This window comes from Durio zibethinus, chromosome 8, assembly GCF_047325235.1.
Source record: "Durio zibethinus cultivar Kanyao isolate XHJ-2024 chromosome 8, ASM4732523v1, whole genome shotgun sequence".
In the NCBI taxonomy this organism is placed as follows: Eukaryota; Viridiplantae; Streptophyta; class Magnoliopsida; order Malvales; family Malvaceae; genus Durio; species Durio zibethinus.
Window position 1 is genome coordinate 20,781,937 of NC_143169.1, and position 24,090 is coordinate 20,806,026.

Sequence of the window (24,090 nt, forward strand, 5' to 3'; positions counted from 1 at the left end):
CCGTGGTCCTCGCACTTAAAGGGTTCCAACCGCTGTCGTCGATGTTGAAAAATTTTAAAAAATACCCACAAACTCCTCTCGACCTCATGAATACAGATTCGACCTCGTTTTGGTGTTTAAATGAAACAACGTCATTTTGGTTATTGGCAGTTTATAGAAAAGTCAAAAAAAAATTTTACTTTATTTTTCCCCTTCTCTCTGAAAAAAATCTCTCTCTCTCTCTCTCCTCTTTTTTTAGATCGATTTGGGGTAAGTGAGTGTCGGTTGTGACGACCATCGTGGTCGTCGTTGGCAACGGGTTCCAACCGTCGTTGTCGATGTTGAAAAATTTTAAAAAACACCCACAAACTCCTCTCGATCTCTTGAACACAGATTTGACCTCTTTTTTACCAAAAAATGTTTCAAATCCCCTAGATTTGCCTTCTAACTTTTGGCCAAACTCTTTTTTTTTTATTCTGACTTTTTTTTTACTAGCTTTGCTTCTTCTTTTGCAATGGTCTCGGTGCTAGGTTCCTCATTCCAAGGGACTGAGTTAATTTTTTTTATTTTTTTTGTTGTTTTTCTGGCAGAAAACTTTTCTCTTTTTTTATTTTTTTGGCAGGGTATTCTCCTTGGCATTGGGTTTCTCGTCGATTGGGCGAGGACTGTATTTTTTGTTGATTTTATTTTTTTTTTATGCTTGTGGTTTGATGGATAGTTGGGTTTTCACTAGGGTATCTGGGGTTGTGGTGCGTAGTTGTTAGCATAAGCTGGGTTGAGTGTTGGGACTAAATGTATGGTAGCCTAGTTTTGGACGTGGACCCCCTTTTGGTCTTTTTCTGAGTTATGGATTTTATAGGGCTAGTTGGGGGAGCAGGTGATGGTTGGTTTGGGGTAGGTTTCAGGAGTCAGGGGATCAGAAGGTAAGGTATGGTGGTGATTAGGCTACAGCTCTAGTGAACAAAAGGTGAACATAGGGTGACAGTGGTTCAGGAGTACTGATGGGGTGGATAAAGTTTGTAGGGTATGGGTGATCAGAGGAGTGAGTGGCCAATAGTGACGTGCAATGCACCACTACCATCAGACCCTTTTGTTTTTTTCTTTTTTTTTGTTTTTTTCTATTTTTTTGTATTTGTATCTTTGTATTTTGTATTTTTGTTTAATTAATAAATTAATAAAATAAAAGGTAAACAGGTTTTGGGCTTAAAAATGAAATTGGACTTCGGGTCCAATCAAAATTGGGCCTATTTGAATTGAAATCGACCCTAAACCTCAGTCGAATTGAAATTGGGCCTCGGCCCGATTGAATTGCAATCAAAACTTAGTTTGAAAACTCGATATCCGATAAATATTCAATCTAGACACGATTAACATCCAGACAAATTTGGTGTCTATACAAATTATAATTTAAAATCTGATCCAATTGCATATTTTATTAAGAGCATAGTCATTGATCTTCTGTCTATCACAATAGAATACAAGGCAGATTCTACATTTATTATTTTTATCGTTGGTAAAAATCAATGTTTACTTGAGCAGTCGCTCATACATCATTCTACTATCAGTAGTGTCGTTGTGAGAACAATCATTGAAGCATTGTTGGACGCATATTCGTTCTCATGGCAGCAACACATCGCAATGAGTCAAGCACTCATCGTAGCATTGTTGGTCTACCTCTGCAACTGTGAGCCCTGCAAACAAAAGCATGACCATCACCATCCCATTACAATCAAAGCTTTGTTAGTCATACTTTTTCCCGCTTCCATACCTAAAAATCTCTCTCTCTCACACACACACAAACAACTTAAATATATTTGTGAGAGAGAAAAACCATCCGATTTTTCTAAACTCAAAAATCTCAAAAATGATGTGTCTTTATAAATTTTCATATAATTCTTTAATATTTGATTTTTTAAAATTTAAAAACATACATATCAATTTTTTAAATTCAAAAATCATTATCAATTATATATATAGATATGCATATATATGCATTCTAATAACCATCCAATAATAATAGTATTTGCAACTTTTCTTTTAAAGCTATTTGTTTTTTTCTTAAGTAATTTTTTTTCAATTCATTTTTTCTTTTGATAAACATCGGCTAATTGTTTTAATATTTTGTTCAATATGATTAAAAACACATGAATGAAGATATGTAAAAATTTCTTTTATGATGTAATTCATCATTTGATATTACTTTTTGTATTTTGATACACATCTTTTTTTTTTCTTCATGATTTTGAGTTAAATTTTAATAGTGATGGGATGTCTATAATTTTTTAAAACCATTAAAAGGAAAATTTTGCTATCTCTAATTATTTTCAAAATAAAATGCATTCAATTTTACTTTAAAAAGTTTAATTTTTTTATGAGATATCAATTTTATATATAAATTATGATATATGCTATAAATATTGGAAACTTTGATATAATTTTGTAAATAATACTAAATTGTGTGTATATACATATATTTAAATAAATAAACTAAATTGTGCATTGCATGAGTTACAAGCTAGTTATTTAATATATTGACAATAAAATTTTTTAACTTCATAAATAGAATTAAGATAATAACACATATTTTATTTTTTTGAATTATTTTTTTATTTTTTAATTATATACTAAAAAATGTGTTACAATTTTAACCTTACTTGTAGAGTTAAAAATTTAGCTGTTAAAATATTTCATAATTTCTCATATAGAATATATATATATATATAGTTTTTTTTTTAAATTTTGTCTTCTTATAATTTGATTGTATTTTCTTTATATGCTCTTGAGAATGGATTCTCATTCATTAGTTTTTTTTTTTTTTTTAATTTTAATAATATTATTGTTTAATTTATTGAAAAGTATCGATCAAAAAGAAAGGATAAATTATTCAACTAATCAGTTAATATCATAATTATTAAAATCGAATCGGATATTAAATCATTTAAAATTTTGAGTCATTGAATTAATGGTTCAACCACCAGGTTAATTGGGTTAATTGTCGATTCAATAAAAAATATTATAAGAAATATAAATATTTTTAAAATTCAATATTCAAACTTTTAACTTAAGTTATAATTTAATAATTCAACCATAAAACTATAAATTATAAAGTATATTATAAATTACTAATTTTAAAATATAAAATTCATAGAACAATTAATTACTACATAGAAATGAAATGACTTAACATTTTACTAAAATTATATTTTATATTTTAATAGTTAGAATAATATTTATATTTTAATAAATATAATAAATAATAACTAATAAATTATTATAAATTATTATTTATTAAAATATAAATACAATATTTATATATATAATAATTAATCATTATGTAATAAAAAAGAAATTTTTATATATAAAATTAATAAAAAGAATATATTTATATTTATATTTATATGAAATTAGTAAAAGGGAAATTAAAATCATTTTTTTATTTTTATATAAATGTAGATTTTTTTAAATAATTACATATATGCATTTTCTTTTATTAATTTTATTTATTATTATTTTTGTAATTATTTTTAATTATTGTATCAATTAATAAAATTTTTTGTTAGATCATCTTTTTTTAAAATTGCTTATTATATTTATTATTTATTTTTTTCTTTATTTATATTTATTGTTTAGTTGGTAAAAATTAAGAAGTCAAAGTTAGAAAAACGCAAAAAAAAAAAAATGGAAATTGAAAACTGAAAAATGAAAAAATAAGAAAAAAATGAAAATTTTTTAAGAAAGATTGATTTGGGAAAATTTTGAGAATTCAACAACAATGGACAAGATAACAAAAAAAAAAAAAAAAAGACAACCAACAAAAATAATTTGATTTTTTTTTTTGAGAAATTCTTTTCTAAAGGTTTAGGTTTAGAATTTTGATCGTATTATACTCAATTTTGCTTTAAACAATAATACAAAACTATGATGCCGATAATCGATTTTTAGATATTGGTAGTTTTTTAGATAAATTTTTTCTATGATCGTTAAATTTTTTAATTACTAGTTTATAAAAATCACATTGAAATATGAGTTCATTGAATAAGACATATAAAGAAAAGTAAGAGGAAAATGAGGATGAAAGAGACAAGAAAAGAGGAAAATTTTAAAAAATAATTTTTTTTATTTTTATAACAAGTTAAAAAGAAATTATTTTAGAAGATTGGTCTGATATAGCTCCTGTGTTTATCCATACATTGACTTTATTACTACTCAATCTATTTGTATTAAAATGTTTTTTATGTTTTATTTTAATTTAATCTTATTTATTTTAGGTCCAATATGAAATTTGATAAGTAATTTATATATAGAAACCAAATTTAAATACACATTAAAATAAAATAATTAATTTCATCATTTCACCAAATTAAAGGAACGAGTCGTACAATTTGAGAAAACTTAATGTGAAAAATGTTAATATGAAAAAAAATTTTATTACTTCATTATTTTTACCACATGGACTTGATATATTTGTAAAGTCAATAGCTATATAAGTAAAAATGTTACGTCAAAAAAGTTAAAATATTACATCATTAATTTTAATTAAAAAAAATTTAACAGTTAACAATTTAATTAAATTTAATAATTTATTAAAAAATAAAAATTTAATTTGAATACATTAAAATAGAGGGAATAATACATTATTTAACAAAAGTACAAAGATATATTGTACAATTTGACCTACAAGCATAAGTTGAGAAGAACTTTCCTGCTACATAAACCTACCATTTGGGGTTTATATAAAGTACCTTTCTTGGAGAAGAGAAAGAGCAGCTCTAACTACAGTTTCAACCTTACCTTTCTTTCACAATTGCAAACAACAGGAGAAAAAAGCAAGAAAAATGGAGGGAATTAAGGGAGTACTGATGATGGTTTGTTTGGCATCGGGAATTCTAGTAGGGCAGTCCACCGCTTCTTTCCAAAGCTGCTATATGGGTTGCTTCGTTTTGTGTGTTATTACAACGGAAAACACAGTTTTCTCTTGCTCTGTCAAGTGCCTCAAGGATTGTATTATTCCAAGCTCTACTGATTTGGCAAGTCTCAACAAAGACGACACCCAATACTTCTGCAAGCTTGGTTGTGCTGTCTCCTTGTGCGCAAATCTCAGCTCCAAAGAAAATCCTGGTAACTATTTTACTCTCTCTTTTCTCTGTCTTCTCTAAAGTATAAACTCAAGGTTTTGTTTATGTCTTTTAAATACATTATTAGGTGTACAAAAGGTTGGAAGATGTGTAGATTCTTGCTCAGAGACATGTGCCAAGACGAACTGATTTCTTCACCATATATGCTTTTAAGATATGATGTTCAGTTTGAGATATTGTTATAATTAGCCAAATGATTGAATCGTAATGAATAAAGTCTGATAAATTAATGTTTGGGTTAATGGTAGGGAATAAAAAATTATTTATTCGATTTTATATTTGATGTATTGTTAATAAATAAATTTTATATATTATTAATAAATTAAATATAAAAAATTTAATTAAGTTATTGTGCATTTATTTTAAAAGTTTATAAAAATTTATATTTAATGATCAATGACATCATTTAAATTATTAATATTAAATAAAAAGACATAGAATATAAATTATAAACTCTTAATTATCTGTTTGGCATGTGATATAGACAACTTTGGATGGCTTCCACAAATAAAGAAAAATGAATTATTATCTGGAGAGTCACGGGCTCATATGCTACAGCATGAGAGGGTAGTGGGGGCATCCAAACGGTGGACTCTGTGGTTTCGAAGAGAAGTCTAACATTACCCTCATATTCCTATTTTTTAGCCCACTCTTGCCAAACAGCAAAAACAAGTTATAGTACTAAGGAGCTACAAGTATTCATAATAAAGTCAGGTCTAATCAGGTTTAGATCTCATTTACTACTCTTATTCAAGGTAAATTTTATGTTTAAAAGTTGTTGTTATTCATACGTTATATTTAATAATAAAAAATTTTTTATTTTTCAATTTAAAAGTTTTGTTTTTTAATTCAAGCTAAAATTTTCTTTTTGCAGTGAAAATATATATTTGAAATAAAAATTATTTTATTAACTTACATTTTTTCATATTTGATTATTTTAAATGTTTTTTTTTAATATTTGAATTACTTCCTAAACCATTTTAAACATTTTAAATTTTAAATTTTTTTTTAATTATATTTTTTAAATGTACTTTTCTAATTTAAATATTTTTCAACCATACTAGTAAAACTAAATTAGCCCCTTAGACTCTGTTCGACGTAGCACACTAATGCAGTAGGAACCTAATTTCCGATTGTTGGCAAAATCGTCTCCACTGGTTCTCAAAGGGCTGGTGGAAATTTAGCCTTTTAGTGAAGCTCTAGGGGCCATTTAAATTGGATGATGACATTGATTTATGTGAGATTAAAATAATGATAAATATAAAATTAATTATTATAACGATAAATTTAAAATTAAAAATAAAAATATGAATTTGAAGATAAATATAGTGATGATTATGAGGTAAATTGAAATAAAAAGAAAAATTATTATTAAATGTATTATATTAAATTTTATATGCAATAAAATTTTTAAATTATAAAATAATGGTATTTTTAATTTTTAATATAATAATAATTCTATTATTTTATTAATTTATTATATAATAAAATTCATTTTATATTAAATTTCAAATTTTTATTTTATAATTTCTTAAATTAAAATTTTTTTAAAAAAATCAAAAGTAAATACACTAATATATGAGGGCAATTAAGAATAAAAAGGAAAAAAAACTCACTCCAGTTGGCCACCAGAAGGTTTCTTAACCGAAGATGCAAGCTGATAATATACCCAACCGTGCCATGCCAAAAGAGAGCCAAACGAATTAGCAATATGATTGAGGCCAAAAAATGATTATCAACGGTGCAGCTCTTACCCTTTGGTGGCTTCCAAACAAGGCCTCATTATGGTGAAAGGTTTCAAATTGCACCAGTGTGTTTCATCAAATAGAATCTTACTTGGATCGATATTGCAAAAAAATCAAATTTAAATTTGATCCTTACATATATATATATATATATATATATATATATACAAAATTTTATTATTATATATTAAATATATTTTATAATATTTAAATATTTTTTAAAATTTTAAAATAAATAAACTATATCATTTTATTTAATAATATATCTAAGTCTAATAGTTTTTCTTGAATTTTAAAACCAATGCTCAACTTTATGATATTCCTCTTGTCTAACCATTTACTTTTGTTCAATTTTTATTCTTAATTTGGGCTATTTGAACACTTTAATCGAATTTATTTCATACCCTATCAAGGGCACAGATGGTATTCATTACCCAATTTTATTTTATTTTTTTTCTTTTTGATACAACTATACAATACAACTCTATCTCTGGAGCTTAGAATCTATGGGGGAATTAATTAAAATAAAGAGAAAAGTTCAGGACTAACGAAAATATGAAATAGGCGACACTGCAATTCCTCATATGCATCCCAGATCAGGGGCACAGCTGTAATATAACAGTTAAACATTGCATTCCAGGATTGACCAAAAAAAAAAAAAGTACGAACATTCTCCCGCAGGTTACACATTACAACCAAAAAGGATTTGTTTTGTCTCCGTTGACTGTCTGCTACATATAAGGGCTTAGGAATAAGCAATATCCAAGCAAGATCCTTTCTTCCACAAAGAAAAAGGACTACTGCAACTGGCAAGTTCAGGACAGACCAGATCAAGGAAGACACCTTTCAACCTTCCGAGGCTCTAGGAGAATTTTCAGGTGTCTTCAGAACAGAAGCTGTGCTACCTTTGTGTGCCATTACAGCTGCACGAAACTCTTCAACTATGGAAGCATCCTTGAACTTCAATGCAAATGTAGACAGCCCCTCTTTCTTTTCACCAGTACTATTCATGCAGGCAAAAGATATACCTCTCTTTTCCATATTTGTCAACTTCATATCCGGGTAAAGACTTGCATTTAGAATCAATCTGTAATTTCCTCTAGCTCTCATGAGTACCCTGGCTCTTTGTGTCCCAGTTGTAGAGACATTCACCTTAAGTTCTCCCTTCCCACGCTCTTTCCACCCCGCATCTATGAATTCAAACAGCACGGAATCAGCTGAGAATACCACTTTCTCATTCTCTTCTCCTGTCTCAACTGGAACCTCTTGCATGGCTGGAAAACCACTTCCCTCGCTCTTAGAGACAATAGAAGTCCCTGATGTGTTGAAGAGGGAAGAGTTTCCATTTGTTGAAAGACCAAAACCAAAAGAAGGCTGGTCATTTTTCTGTCCAAAAAGTGGAACAGAACTAGTAGAACCATCCTTTGGAGTAGATCCAAAGGAGAATGAAGAAGCAGAAAATCCAGTGCCAGCAAGTCCTGTGAAGGCATTCTGGCTACTTGAAAGCTGTTGGAACGAACTCAATGATGCAACTTCAGCAGTTGAATATGAATTTTCACTACTCTTATCATTGTTATCCGCATTTGCAGTCTTGTCATCTTTCTTATCTTCATCCTCGGTCTTAACTCCTGACGGTTTTTCATCATTGGCCTCCTTTTGAGTTTCTTCATTTACAACATCACTGCCCTTATCCTCAGCACTTTCCTTATCAGTAATAGCATCAGAAACTGGCTCATACTTTTTACTTTCGGACTTTTTAATATTCTCACTTTCACTCTTCGAACACTCACAATCCTTTTCATCTGCTTTTTTCTCCACTGGCTGATTATTTCCATCTTCATTCTTTTCACATTTGTTAACATCATTTTTCCCATCTTCTGTAACTTCTTTATCACTAGCAATTGGTGCTTCAGCTGTAACTTCAGTGGTGGTTGTGCTGGATTCAGGGGCCGCACTAGGTGCAGCAGGAGTAACAGTCGGTTCCACAGGGGGGACCAAGCAAATCCCAGAAAAAGGATTGGATGAGGCAGTTGCAGTGTTTTGATTTCTGCGAACTTTGACTATTCTTCTGTTTGCCAACACTTCATCACTAGCCCTCTTAAAAGTTCCAGTCTCTTGTTCAGAAGAATCTTCCTCATCACCGAGACAAGGGTTATCCCGAGAAATTTCTCTTCCAGCAGCCCTCTTCTTTGAAGGTGGAAGCGAATTTTCTGCATCCCCCATTGCAGCAACAAACCAAGAAACTGACACTTGAGGACTTTTTTTGTGCAAACTAGGATATCTGCAGATCATTGGAAATGATATATCCAATGAACCGATCAGAAAACAAATTAACATGAATCTTGCCAACTTATAATTTTTCATCAAACCATAATAACTGAACAGTGAGCTATGTATATGACTAGTTGCAAGAACATAACACATCACTAATAAAATAGATGCCTAACAGGCAGATGCTCATCACCAAAGTATATGTGAAAGCAAAAGATATTTACCAACAAACAGACACCCAACGTCGCAACCTATGCACAAATTTCCATAAAAATCTCATTAAAACATATGAATAGAGCATAGTGCATGGCTCAATGGAAAAAATAGCAAATTAAGACAAACATAAGTTCAGCAACTTAAATTTTTCTGGCATCTGGTGATATCTGAAGACCACAATATATGTTATTACTATTAATGGAACAATCACCAATCAAATGGAAAGAGTGTGTTCAGCTAACTAACAATTTTTTCTTTAAATTACAATGAGCAAATAAGTGAGCTACATGAAATATACATAGGAATAGCTACATAAACTTAACAGAAAAAGAGTAAAACTAAATGATTCTGCATCAATCCACAAAAAGAAAACAAGACATATATCCAAAGTCCCCTTGTAGACCACAATAAACACAGAAGCATCATCACGAACAGAACATCAACAATATAATGATTATAATAAACTAACTGCATAATGTGTAAACCCATGGATAATTATGATTTAAGTTTCAACTATGTTAACTCATCAAAGATGTTCTATGGTTACTGATATGGCATCATAGAATTAATGCAATAAAATCCATTATGTCCTTCCCACAGGGGAAAACATTCAAGCATAGATTCAGGTATAGCTAGTAAATTCTTTGTACAATCCTAATAGAAGAACTTTGTTGTCTTATATATCACATGCAATCAATTTCACATCTGTGACAACAAACGACTATACATGCTGACTTCCACATATAGAAGTTCCTCACTAACTTTGCCACCACACGACTGTCATTAACATTTGATTGGAGAAAACATTGAACCAGAAAAAAAATAAGAAAAAGCTTCTAAATTAAGAGGATGAAAGGTGGAAATTAACCCCCCCCCCCCAAAAAGAGAGAGAGAGATTCTAAGCTCAAGTCCTAGTTAGGTATAACGTGAATTCCATGATACCAAATTACATTCTTCCCCATTACCAGACTAATGAAACTGTCAGCATATGAAATTAAGAATGAAACAGTAATTAGACAACTCAACTTGTATAAATCTTGAACAAATACCCTTTCTTCACACACATACATACGTAAAAAAACTAAAATCATATGGAAAAAAGAAATTATAGTTTGTTCTGTTTCATCAAGAAATCCTTGATCAATAACTCCTAGCTCTCTTAGTTTTAAAAGAACATAGTCAGAGTAATTAAAACCAAGTATACAAGTAACCAACTACCCAATATCCGCTACAGATGACATTTTCTATGCATTTTTCTTGCTCTTATTCAGCTTATCATTATGGATTACATTTTCCTCAAACTATTTTATATCTTTAAAAACACCCACTAATCGGAAAAGCACCCAACAATATAAACCAAAATGGAAAAGACAATAGAATCAAATTCCATATGATATAATAATCAAAGGGACAAACGATAAGGTAGCGACAAAAAAAGAAAACCTAAAATTTGGAAGAAAAGCTGGCCAACAAGCGCAAGTATCAGAACATTTGAAGACTAAAAAAACGAAATTAACAAAGCAAAAAATTATTGCAGATTCAATAACCCTAAAACCTAAGAAAAAAATTTTTGAGGAAAAAAAAGACGAAAAGCCCTTTTTTTTTTTGTAAAGCCCAGAACTAAGGGTTTAACATAGAACAGTTGTAAACTTAGAAATAAGAATTGCTTTTCTTTTTAAACATCAATAGCTTATATAAAAATAACATCTTAGAACTATACCAGGGACAAAACAGAACTAAAAGAATTAACTTCTTTCTATATTCTCGCCATTTTCTTGCGCTTCCAAATCAACCAAACAGGAATCTGATGTTTGTTACGAACTGGGTATTCAAGAATATCATGGAAATTAGCAAATTCATTGAATAAGGAAAAAAAAAAAACTATGCATGCCTCATTTTTAAAACCAGAAAAGCAGAAAATTTAGCGAGATATATTTATAAAAAGAAAAAGTAAGGAAGAATTCTGAATACAAGAGTAAATAAGAACAAAAAGATTGAGATTAAGATTTAGATAGTAAAGAAGAGCGAATGGATTGGGACTTACATAAGAGCAGAGCAAAAGCCGAAGCAAAACCCTAGTAACAAAGAGAGAACACAGACGAGAGAGATCCAAAGAACCAAAAGGGTTTTTATTATAATATTATATTTTTATCAGAGATTGAGGTTAAGGGGTTTGAATATGGAAGGGTCCGAGGGTTTCATATCCTTTAGCTTTTTTTCATTTCTGATTTCTGTCGCGGGTGTGGTGAGACGGGGGAGTTCTACGGTGAGTTCAAGGTTTCTACCCGGACAGCAAATAATAATCATTAAATTTATATAATTAAATTTTAAAGTTGACAAAGGTGAAATTTATTTATCAAGCAATGAAGTTATAAAATAAAATTTATAAAATTTTATACAAAATTTAAATAATTTTTACTTTATGCAATAATTTTTTTTACTTTATTACATATTTATGAAATTACTTAAAAATAAAACAATTAAAATTAAAAGTATTCCTTTAAAAAAAAGTTTAATGTAATTGGTATCTCCTAAAATAACTAAAAAGTATTATATAATAAAAAAATTTCCAAAGAAATTAAAAATATTAATATAAAATTCTTTCAAAGAAAAAATTAACTTAAAAGGATTTATATTTTAAAATAAAATAAAAAATTATTAACATAATTGATGAGATAAATAATAAAATTTATATTAATTTATGTAAAATATAATAAAATTATCGTAACATGTGAAAAAATTAGTTATAAAAATTTTAAATATAATTGAATGTAAGAAAAGCACTAGAAATTTTATTTAACATAAAATTTAAATTAATTATTTTTCTTTAAAATATATAAGAAAAATAGTTAAAATGCTTTTAAAGATAAAAAAATAATATTTTAGAATAAAAAATTAATCAAAAAATTATGAACATAAGCAAGTAAAAGGAATAGTAAATTTTGTATTATTTATCGTAAAATATGTTACAAATATCATCACATCTAAGAAAAAGTTATAATAATTTTAAACATAATAAAATATAAAAATAATTATAAAAAAATATTATTGAAATGTAACTAACTAAGTTGGCAATGTAAATTTTTAATTAATTATTATTTTTATAAATATATAAGAAAAATATCTAATAAATAAAAAATATAGGTAACATAAATAGGTGAGAGGAAATGTAATATTCATTTTGTATTATTTAACGTAAAACATGTAAAAGTGTTATAATACATTAAGACAAAAATTAGAAAATAAGAACAAATGTCAAAATACATCGTTATAACATAAATAATGATATGACAATATAAATTTTAATTAATTATTATTATATATATATAAATAGCTATAAATTAAAAAATAAATTGATAACATAAACAAATAAGAAGAAATGTAAAATTAGTATCATTTTATATAAAATAGACAAAAAATATTACAACATATTAAGAAAGAGTTATAATAATTCTAAATATAATAGAAGGTAAGAATAACCGTAATAAGATATTATTATAACGTAAATAATTATGTGAGTAATATAAAATTTTAACTAATTATTATTTTTTAAATATGTAAGTAAAGTAGCTTAAAATTGAAAAATAATTAGGTAAGCTTAAAAAACAAGAAAAAACATAAAATGAATATTATTTGATGTAAAATAGATAAAAAAAATATCATAACACAATAAGAAAAAACTATTACAATTTTAAACGTAATTAAATGTAAAAACAACCATAAAAAATTCTTGTAACATAAATAATTAAGTTGTCAACTTAAATTTTAATTAACTAATTTTCAAACTATAAGAAAAATAGCTAAAAATTAAAAAAAAATCTATTAGTAATGTAAACAAATTAGAAAAAAAAACGTAAAATTAGTATCATTTAGCATAAATTGTATATTAATTGTCATAATACACTAAAAAGAGTTATGATAATTTTAAATAGAATGGAAAGTAATAACAATTATAATTGTAATAGAAATAATTATATTAAAAAAGTAAATTTTTAATTAATTATTATTTTGTAAATATCTAAGGAAAAATAGCTAAAATTAAAAAATAAATTGATAATGTAAACAAGTAAATACAAACATAAAATTAATATAATTTAGCATAAAATAAGAAAGAAGTATCACAACATATTAAAAAAGAATTATGACAAATTTAAACGTAATGAAAAGTAAAAATAATTGTAAGAATATATTATTGTAATGTAAATAATTATGTTGATACCATAAATTTTAATTAATTATTGTTTCTGTAAATATATAAGAAAATTAGTTAAAAATTAAAAAATAATTTGATAATGTAAACAAGTGATAAATGTACAACTAATATTATTTGGAGTAAAATAGGTAAAAAGTGTTATAACACACTAAGAAGACCTATAACAAATTTAAACGTAATGCAAAGTAAAAACAACAGTAAAATATATTATTATAATATAAATAATTATGATGGTAATATAAATTTTTAACTAATTATTGTTTTTGTATATATAAAAGAAAATAGCTAGAAATTAAAAAATAAATTAAAAATGTAAACAAGTGAGAAGAAACGTAAAATTAGTATTATTTAACGTAAAATGAGTAAGAAGTTTCATAGCATGCTAAAAAAAAGTTATGATAATTTTAAATGTAATAAAAAATAAAAACAATCGTAATAAGATTTGTGATGGCAATGAATTAAGTCTAGGCAGGTTTTTGCTCCCCTCGACTTTGACTCGATTTTATAAAATAAATACCTAATATTGACCCAACCCGAAATTAAAATAATATCTTTCATACCAAACTTGACCTGCAAATGTATAAAACCATAATGACTTGACCCAACTCGAAATTAATTTAATAATTTTAATTGAATATAATATTCATAAATTTTTTTAAATATAAATTATATTTTAATTATACATAAAATATAGTTTTTTTATTAAGTTAATATCTTAAATTAAAGTATTACATAATAATTTTATTAATATAATATATATAATTAAATAAATAATATATATATATATATATATATATATACCTCTGATCCTAACTTTTTTTCAAAAAAAACTAACCCATCTAAAATTTGATTTTCAAAAAAATTGACCATATAGGATCTGATTGAATTGGAACTTGACAGGTTTGAGTATATTTGCCAACCCTGAATAAGATATTATTGTAATACAAATAATTATATTGGTAACATAAAATTTTAATTAATTATTATTTTTAAATATATAAAAAATAGTTAAATATTGAAAAATAAATTAATAAAGTAAAAAAAAAAGTGAGAAAAATGCAAAATTACTATAATTTGGTATAAAATGGGTAAAAGGTGTTGTAACACACTAAAAAAAATTATGACAATTTTAAACATGATTAGATGTAGAAACAATCATAAAAGGAAATTATTATAATGTAAATAATTAAGTTACCAACGTAAAATTTTAATTATTTATTTTTTAAATATATAAAAAATAGCTAAAAGTTGAAAAACATATTGGTAGTGTAAACAAGTGAGAAAAATATAAAATTAGTATCATTTAATGTAAACTGATTATAAATTGTCATAATTCAATAAAAGAGAGTTATGACAATTATAAACGTAAAAAAAGTTAATTATAAAAGTAAAAAAAGCCATAACAATATATTATGTAATGTAAATAATTATATTAGTAATGTAAATTTTTAATTAATTGTTATTTTGTAAATATCTAAAGAAAATAGTTAGAACTTAAAAAATAAATTAGTAACGTAAACAAGTGAGAACAAATATAAAATTCGTATTATTTGACGTTAAATAAATAAAAAACATCATAACACATTTAAAAAAATTATAAACAATTCTAAATATAATGAAAAGCAAAAACAATCATAAGAAGATATTAAAAAAAAAAAAGTTATAACAATTCTAGATATAATGAAAAGCAAAAACAATCATAAGAAGATAATATCATAAAATAAATAATTATGTTGACAATGTAAAGTTTTAATTAATTATTATTCTTATAAATATATAAGAAAATAGTTAAAATTAAAAAATAAAATTGATAATGTAAACAAGTGAGAAGTAATGTTAAAGTAGTATAATTTGGAATAAAATAGATAAGAAGTGTCGTAACATACTAAAAAAAAGTTATAACAATTATAAATGTAATAAAAAAATAAGAATAACCATAAAAAATATATTATTATAGCATAATTTATTATTATTTGTATAAATATATAAGAAAAAATAATTACAAATTAAAAAACAAATAGGTAACATAAAACAAGCAAAGAAAACATAAAATTTATATTATTTGATGTAAAATTCGTTAGAAAGAGTTATGACAATTCTAAACACAATATAAGGTAAAAATAAGCATAAGAAAATATTATTGTAACATAAATAATTAAATAGATAATGTAAACTTTTAATTAATTATTGTTTTTATAAATATATATAAAAAATAGTTAAAATTAAAAAATAAATAAGCAATGTATACAAGTGAGAAAAACATAAAATTTATATCATTTGCCATAAAATAGATAAGAAATGTAGTAAAACATTATAAAAAAAGCTATAATAATTTTAAATGTAATGAAAAGTAAGAATAATTGTAAAAAAAATTTATTGTAATATAAATAATTAAGTAGACAAAGTAAAATTTTAATTAATCATTGTTTTTGTAAATATAAGAACAAAATAACTAAAAGTTAAAAAAAATATATGTAACATAAACAAGTGAGAAAAATCGTAAAATCTATATCATTTGGTGTAAAATGAATAAAATGTGTTGTAACACACATTAAGAAAAAAAACTATAACAATTCTAAATGTAATGGAAGATAAAAATAACAATAGGAAGATATTATTTTAACGTAAATAATTAAGTAATCGATGTAAAATTTTAATTAATTATTGTTTTGTAAATAAATAAGAAAATAGCTAAAATTAAAAAAAAAAACGTAACATAAACAAGTGAGAAAATTGTAAAATTCATATAATTTGTTATAAAATAAATCAGAAGTGTCATAACACACCAATAAAGAGTTATGAGAATTTTAAACTTATTAAAATGTAAGAACAACCGTAAAAAAAATTATACATAAATAATTAAGTTGGTAATGTAAATTTTTAATTAATTATTGTTCATGTAAATATATAAGAAAAATATCTAATAAATAATAAAAAAAATTGATAACTTAAACATGCAAGAGAAAATGTAAAATTCAAATTATTTGTCGTAAAATGTGTAAAAAATGTCTTAACTTAACAAAAATGAGCTATGATAATTCTAAATATAATGAAAAGTAAGAAAAATTGTAAGAAAATATTTTTATAAATTAAACAATTAAATTAATAGCGTAACATTACATTTTAATTAATTATTATTGTTATAACAAAAATGAGCTATGATAATTCTAAATATAATGAAAAGTAAGAAAAATTGTAAGAAAATATTTTTATAACTTAAACAATTAAATTAATAGCGTAACATTACATTTTAATTAATTATTATTGTTATAAATATATAAGAAAAATAGGTAATAAATAATCAACAATTTTTTTTTTAACATAGTGAGAGGCATAGTAAGATTTATCTCATATTTGAAAACTATCATTATACCATTTTTTGTTTTAAAATTTATTAACGTTAATATTTGTGTAATAGTTTTTTTACTACATAGTAAAAATATTTGTGTAGTAATAAAAGGTGTCACATCTTGATTGAGTAGCGTTTTAAATATACTAATCTTTTTTTTTTATAAAAAGATAACCAAACTTGCAAATAAAGTATCTATGAAAAAAAAATCATACAAATAAAACAATACAATGATAACTTTCATTTTTATGATTTATGTTAATAAATTTTTAAGACTAGAAAGAAAAATTATACACATAAAATCATAAAATACATAATAGAAATAACTAAAAAATAATTTTAAAATTAAAAAAGACAACATAAAATAATTGAAATTTTAAAATTAAAAAAATAAAATATTATTAAGATGAATACTAAAATTTGCATTAATTATTGTTGTAGTATTGTTATTTGTTAATAGTGATGAAATAACAAAAATTATTTATCAAAATAATATATGACATAACTATAGTTGAATTTTTATTTTAATGTTATTGTTTATAGATGAAAATAAGTATAAAATATGTAATTTATAATATATTTTTATTTGTTAGAAAAATAAAGTAAATAAATTTATTTTTATATTTTTTAGTTAACTTATTTTACTAATTTTTTATTATTTTTAAATTTTTATAATTTTTTCAATTTAGCTCATGACCTTATGATAAGGTCAATAAATTGTGACTCTACTATAGACAATTCTGTGAGATCGGATAAAAGGCTGTCTTGCAAGTTGTCGCATGGAATCTATTTATACTTCTATACTTATGTATGAAAATAATTCGTAGCTTTTTTCTTTCTCTTGGATTCTTAGATTTTAAGAAAAAAAAAGTAATTTCAAAAAAATATATATTGAAAAAAAATGTGATTTTTAAATGTTATTGATCTAAGGAATATAAAATTTTTATGTTTAGTTTAGAAAAACATAAAATTATTTAATAAAATCTTTTATTATATTACTTTAACGACATATGAATAATAAGTGACATCTATAACACATGGCATATGAGTAACACATAAATAACAAGTGGTGATATTCATAACGATGTAACATGTAAATAACATGTTGTCTATGTTAAAATTAAAAATTTTTGAAAAGAATATTTTTTTTTTCATACTTTTAACAAAAAACATGTTTTTAATTTTAAAAATATCATTTTTATTGAATTCTGTTTTTTTTTATGTTTTCAACAAAAAAAAATTTTATCTTAGAAATTTCATCTTTTGCTAAATTCTGAAATTAATTTTTTCATACTTTCAACAAAAATCTCATTTTTAATCATAGCATTTGTAAGGGATTTTCAACAGTACTGTGTTTTTCACATAACAATTTTGTGTTTGATAACAAAAATTATGTTTTTTTTATCTAAAAAATGTAGTTTTTAATGAAACTATGAACATTTGAAATATAAATTTTCTTATAATATATCAACAAGCAAATATAAAAAAGTAAAATATAATTTTTTTTCATAATATATTTTCAACAAATATTATATTTTTAATCATAAATACGGTCTTTATTGAAAACATAATAAAAATCATATTTTTAATTTCAAAAATATGATCTCTATTTAAAAAAAATTTACTTTCATAATATTTCATAAAAAATTACAACATTTTTAGGATAAATAACATTGTCCATAAAATTTGAAAATATAATTAAGCGAAGAGAATTTTTAATTCACCTATTTTCTCATTTTTTGACATTGTTGAAAAACTTAGAAAATTTTAAAAATCACATTTCGTAAACCAAATTAAAAAAAGGAAAAAGTATGAAAAGTACAATTCAGGCAAAAAATCTTACTTTTCCCTGACGAAACGCCCCTTGAAGGATTTCATGCCGACATGTCATTTTTTATTTAGTTTTTAATTTAACAATATTAAGGAAAAAAGAAGCATGAAAAAAAATCTATTTCAATCCTATATCATCCTAGATTTTGCACTTTGACCAAAATAATTAAGACGAAAATGACATCACTACATTCCAGTAATTCGAGGCTGAATTTTTTAATGATGCATGGAAGAGATACACGGAATTGTTGAGGAAGTGCCCCATTATGATTTGTTCAAGTGGTGCAAGTTTAAATTTTCTACAATTGGCTAATGGGGCATACTAATCTATACTATTATAAATTAAAAAAATCTCGGATAAATGTCTGACACCTATTCATATTATTTTGGATTGGATATTAAATTTGAGTTTTAAGTCCTTATTTATATTGTATGTAAGGTATTTAATATATGAGACTTTTAAATTGTTTTGTTAAATTGAATAAGTACAAATGGGCTTTCCAAACGATATTTGGACCCTTATATGTATTCATTTCGGTAAACTATATTCATTTTTAATTTTCTTAATTAATAAAAAAATTGATTAGGTATAAATAAGTTTCGTGATTTATAGTAGTATTCAAAGATTAAACAATATATATTTTCAAAATAAAATTATTTATTTATTTTTTTATAATAGTACTATTTTTTTTGTATTAGATTATTTTTTTTCGTTGCTTTTCAAAATTTAAATAGTTATTTCACCTCTTAATTTATTGTTCATATATTTTCAAATGATTAAAAATCAATTTTATATAAGTGTAAAATTAAAAAATTATATATATATATATATTTTAATTATAAATTTCAATACATTCAAAGGAAGAGAGAGACAAGTAAAAAAAAAAAAAAGTCTAATCTCGTATCTTAGATTTATTAAAATCAATAATTAAAAAAATGTAAATTTTTTTAATTTTACACTATTATAGATTGATACATTCTCTTTTTGTTCACATATATAAAAATAATTTTTTATTCATCAACTTTTATTAAAAATTTTAGAATCATTTATAAATTTAATTACAACAGCTAACGTGAATTAGGTTACTCATAAATTTTTATTATTTCTTTGATTGTAATGACAAGTGTAAGTCACGTAATTCAGTTTTAATTGAATTAATTGATTGAATCAATTTAATTCAGTTAATTGATCAGTCATCAAATTAATTTCGATTGATTAACGAAAATTATTTTAAGAACATTTCAATTTTTGGTTTTAACTAAAATTTTAGTCGAAATATAACATAATCCAAATATAAAATGAAAAATACATGAAATGAATCATTTAATTTCATAAAATTGTTAGAGTTTTTAATATAATATTTTGGTATTTAAATATTTTGTTGGATAATTTTATTTAGTTTGTTTAAATTATGAGAAATTAAGAGTTTAAAATATAATTTAATTTAAATGTATTTATTATTTGATTAATCAAAAATTAATCGAATTGATCGAATTTAATTTTTAAATTTTATAAATTTAATTCAATTAACAAAAATGAAATAATATAATTCAATTAATTTAATTTTAAATAATTTAATTCGAAATTAATCAACTGACTGAATGAACATTCCTAAATGTAACTCAAGTTTAGTCCTGTTTGTTGATGAGGCTTGAGCTTTTGGTCGAAATTCTTATATGTCTTATAAACAGAAATATCTGCTGTATTAGTATCAAATAAAAAATCACTCCCTTAAGCAATTAAATCGTTAAATTGATTTTTTATCAATTATTTTAACTTTGATCTTTAATATTTTAAAATTTTTAATTAATAAATATTATATAACACATATTTAGAAACTACTTTATTTAAAGTTTTAAAAATATGTTTTTTTTTCATTTTTTATCAATAATAAATATAAAATAATAAAAAATCAACGTTTAAAAAATTTGATTAAAAAAATCACAATATAACAATTTAATTGGGACAAAGAGAATTTTTGGTTTCAATTGTTTTCTAAAAAAAATGTGGATACCTAGAACCGTGAGTAAAATTTCTAAGATAAAAATTAATGAGAACAAAATCTTAAAGACAAATTATAGCTTAGGCTTTAGAGAACACTTTTCTATTTTGATTATAGTAAACAATTAACCAACACTACCCGGGAGTCTGTAAATTAAAAAAAATCAGTAAATGATTTATATTTAAAAATAATATTTTACATTATCTATATCGTATTTTTCATTTTTAAAAGTATAAATAAAATTTTTTTAAATATATAATATATATTTAAAATCTTTTTAAAAAGTAGATTTAATTTGATTAATTCAAGTATTAATTTTAAAAATTCAAAATCCATCAAATTAATCGATTAAATCATTTTATTTAATTGATTATTATCAAAACTAAACTAATTAATTAGACTTGATCAAATTCAATCAATTTCCATCAATCAAATTAATCTAAAACTATCTTCGTCTCAATCATGCTTTTCTATCAAACATAAAAAATGTTCATATAAAAATCTTTTTAAATAAAAAAATAAATTCAATCCACACCACTAATGCCCCAACATGTAACAGGTCAATAAGAATTAAAGTAAAATGAATATTAATAAATTTTGTTATGTTTATTTTATTAATAAATTTTAAAAAATTATTCATGATTATTTGTTAAATTTAATAAATAAAAAAAATAAATTTATTTATGAATTATTTATCATGTCTTTTTTATACAAATTAATTAAATATGAACTAATTTTATTATATTTGTAGTTTATTTATTTAATTAATAAATTATAAAATATTATTTACTGTCATTTATCAAATTTAATAAAAAATATAAATGATTAAAAATTAAACTTGTTAACGAACTATTAGATTTTGTCCGTTTCCAGCTTCACAGGCCAATTGTCACCCTTAGTCCTCGGACTATGTTGTTCACGCATCAAAAACAACTTTTTTAATTCATATATGATAATTCGATAAAATATAATATAAAAATAAAATATAAAATAATATAATTTAAAATTATAATAATTATATATAAATTTAATAAAATAAAAAAATTATATTTTATATTTTTATATCAACATAAATTATAATATATAACTACTTTGTGACTCGTGTAATGCACGAATTAATTTTATTTATTTAAATATTTATAGATACATAAATTTATTTTATTTAATTTACATTTTTAAAGTATATATAAAATACTTAAAATAATTAAATTACAACATGATCATTCGTTTTGATTTATAGAAGTTCAATTATTACCAGTTTTGAATTAGAAAATTAAAAGAATTTAATAATAATAATTATTATTATATTCTTTTTAATATTTTTATTAACTAATTTTCATTTAATATAAAAATAACATAAACATGTTAAATAAAAATTAAAAAAATTTTCATTTACCTAAAAAGAATAAAAAATAGTAGGATTCATGATTTGTTAATTTAATAGCACTTTAACAGGAATAGTCAGTCACAAGTTTAGAATCGACCCAACAAAAAAAATCTAAATATGATATTCAACCTGATTAAAGAAAACAATAAAGAGCTGCCATCAATTACAACATAGCTGTAGGATATACTAAATTAGAAATTTTAACAATTGTAAATTGATATACCTATCTTTAAAATGTTGATTTATCACAAATTAAATCTAAAAGCTACCTCAAAAATGCTAAAACTTCTTTAATGTGAAAAAGATAATTGTTTACAATTTTAAATTAGAAATGAGAGATTGTTAATAAATCATAAGTGATAGATAAAATAGATTTGTTTAAATTTAATTCAATAAATGTGTGTGATTTTAAATTGAGAAAATATATATTTTAAATTATGAAGAAAAAGACACAAAATAATTACTAATATTACCATTGCAACAACAACATCAAATAAGGAAAAAAAAAAAGTTTCGATTATGTACATCCTTTATTCTTAATGCAGCTTGTTGTTCATTATTTTAGAGACTCTTTTGTTATTCGTAGAGTGGTTGCTCTCAGGGTGATTATGTTGCTAACATTTCTTCATTTTCTTTTTGCATTTTTTTTTTCAATTTCTCTGAAGATCGTAAAAAGAAACTAAGTTTCAGCTGTTGATAATTCACATATAGTTTTCAAGAAAAATGATGTTATAAGATCAAATAGAAAACATAAAAAAAAATGAGACTTTCATACAATGCATCACCAAAGACCGTGAATTTATATATATTTATAGAGTCCATACAAAGATTGCATATTTTTCTCCATCTAAAAATATAAAAAAATGTAAATTAAATTATAAAAAATGCAATGACTACTTTTTATTAAATTTTAATATATCTTAAGAAATGGTAAAAAAAAAAAAAAAAAAAGAAGAACAAAGAATTGAATGAATGGAAGAGAAGATTAAATCATATAAAATGGTATTGAAATACCTTAAGTAAAAGGCATTGAAATATCTTAAGAAAGAATTGAATAAAAAATAATATGCATGTTGTGGAATTATTAAAAGTGGGATTGACATACCTTTATTAAATTGTGATACTGATCAAAATACTACAAAATATTGAAACAATAAAGTTGAAAGATAAAAGTAAATCATAAAAAGGTATTGGCATACTTTGACTAAACTTAAATCTTGATGAAAACTTTGAAAAAAAAATGAAAATTGTTAGAAAATGTGTGCTGTAAAAGGAAAAAAATGAATAAAAATAATGTGCATGTTGTGGAATTCATACTGCACACCAATTGCGCTTGTATATGGTCTTGCAACCATGTACTAGACCCAACTGGCTGATCGATGGTTACCAGAACGTCGACTGTCTAGCCAGGGCCAATAACCACGATGTCGATGACATAAGACTTGGTTTAGATGGTGTCAACGGCCACAACTATCATCTTATGATTGGCTATCTTGTAGAAAAGTTAGTTGTTGAGTACCGCTTCGATAATACGTAAGAGATAGGTCTTCCCTTGCTCCACCTTAAGCTTGTACATAATGGGAAACCACATAATTAAATTAAACATCAATTACGTGCATGGAGATATGTTTTGGTAATCACTTACTGTTTTGAAAGCATGGGGTAGAGATCACCAGGCTGTCCATTTATTATGTAAGCATTAGAAATGTTAGGAGCAGCAATTAATTTAATACTAAAGTTTTAATTTAAGAGTTAATAAGAAAATCTAATGATAATGCCATGATCTCTAAGATAAATTATGTAATTTTAAATTAAGATTTACATATAAATTTAAATTTAGATAAGATATATTTTATTTAAAATCATAAGAGAGATGGCAGCAAAAAAATTGCCAATTATCAAAACAAAAGAAATTCAAACAGATAATTAGTAGTTACCAAGATAAGTCAAATAATTAAAAGG

The 24,090-nt window shown here is 23.7% G+C and overlaps 1 pseudogene across 3 annotated transcripts; it reads right to left on the reverse strand.

Moving 5' to 3' along the window:
• Nucleotides 1-7,404: 7,404 nt before the first annotated feature.
• Nucleotides 7,405-11,647, reverse strand: LOC111278914 (nuclear pore complex protein NUP50A pseudogene; annotated as a pseudogene). 3 transcript variants are annotated; one of them, XR_016344020.1, is made up of 3 exons: nt 11,391-11,647; nt 9,355-9,381; nt 7,405-9,140 (listed from the first exon to the last, which is right to left on the reverse strand). The product of XR_016344020.1 is annotated as a nuclear pore complex protein NUP50A pseudogene, transcript variant X3 (transcript). The 3 variants fall into 3 exon arrangements; XR_016344019.1 differs by lacking the exon at nt 9,355-9,381 and adding an exon at nt 11,067-11,167; XR_016344018.1 differs by lacking the exon at nt 9,355-9,381.
• Between the last annotated feature and the right edge of the window lie 12,443 nt (nt 11,648-24,090).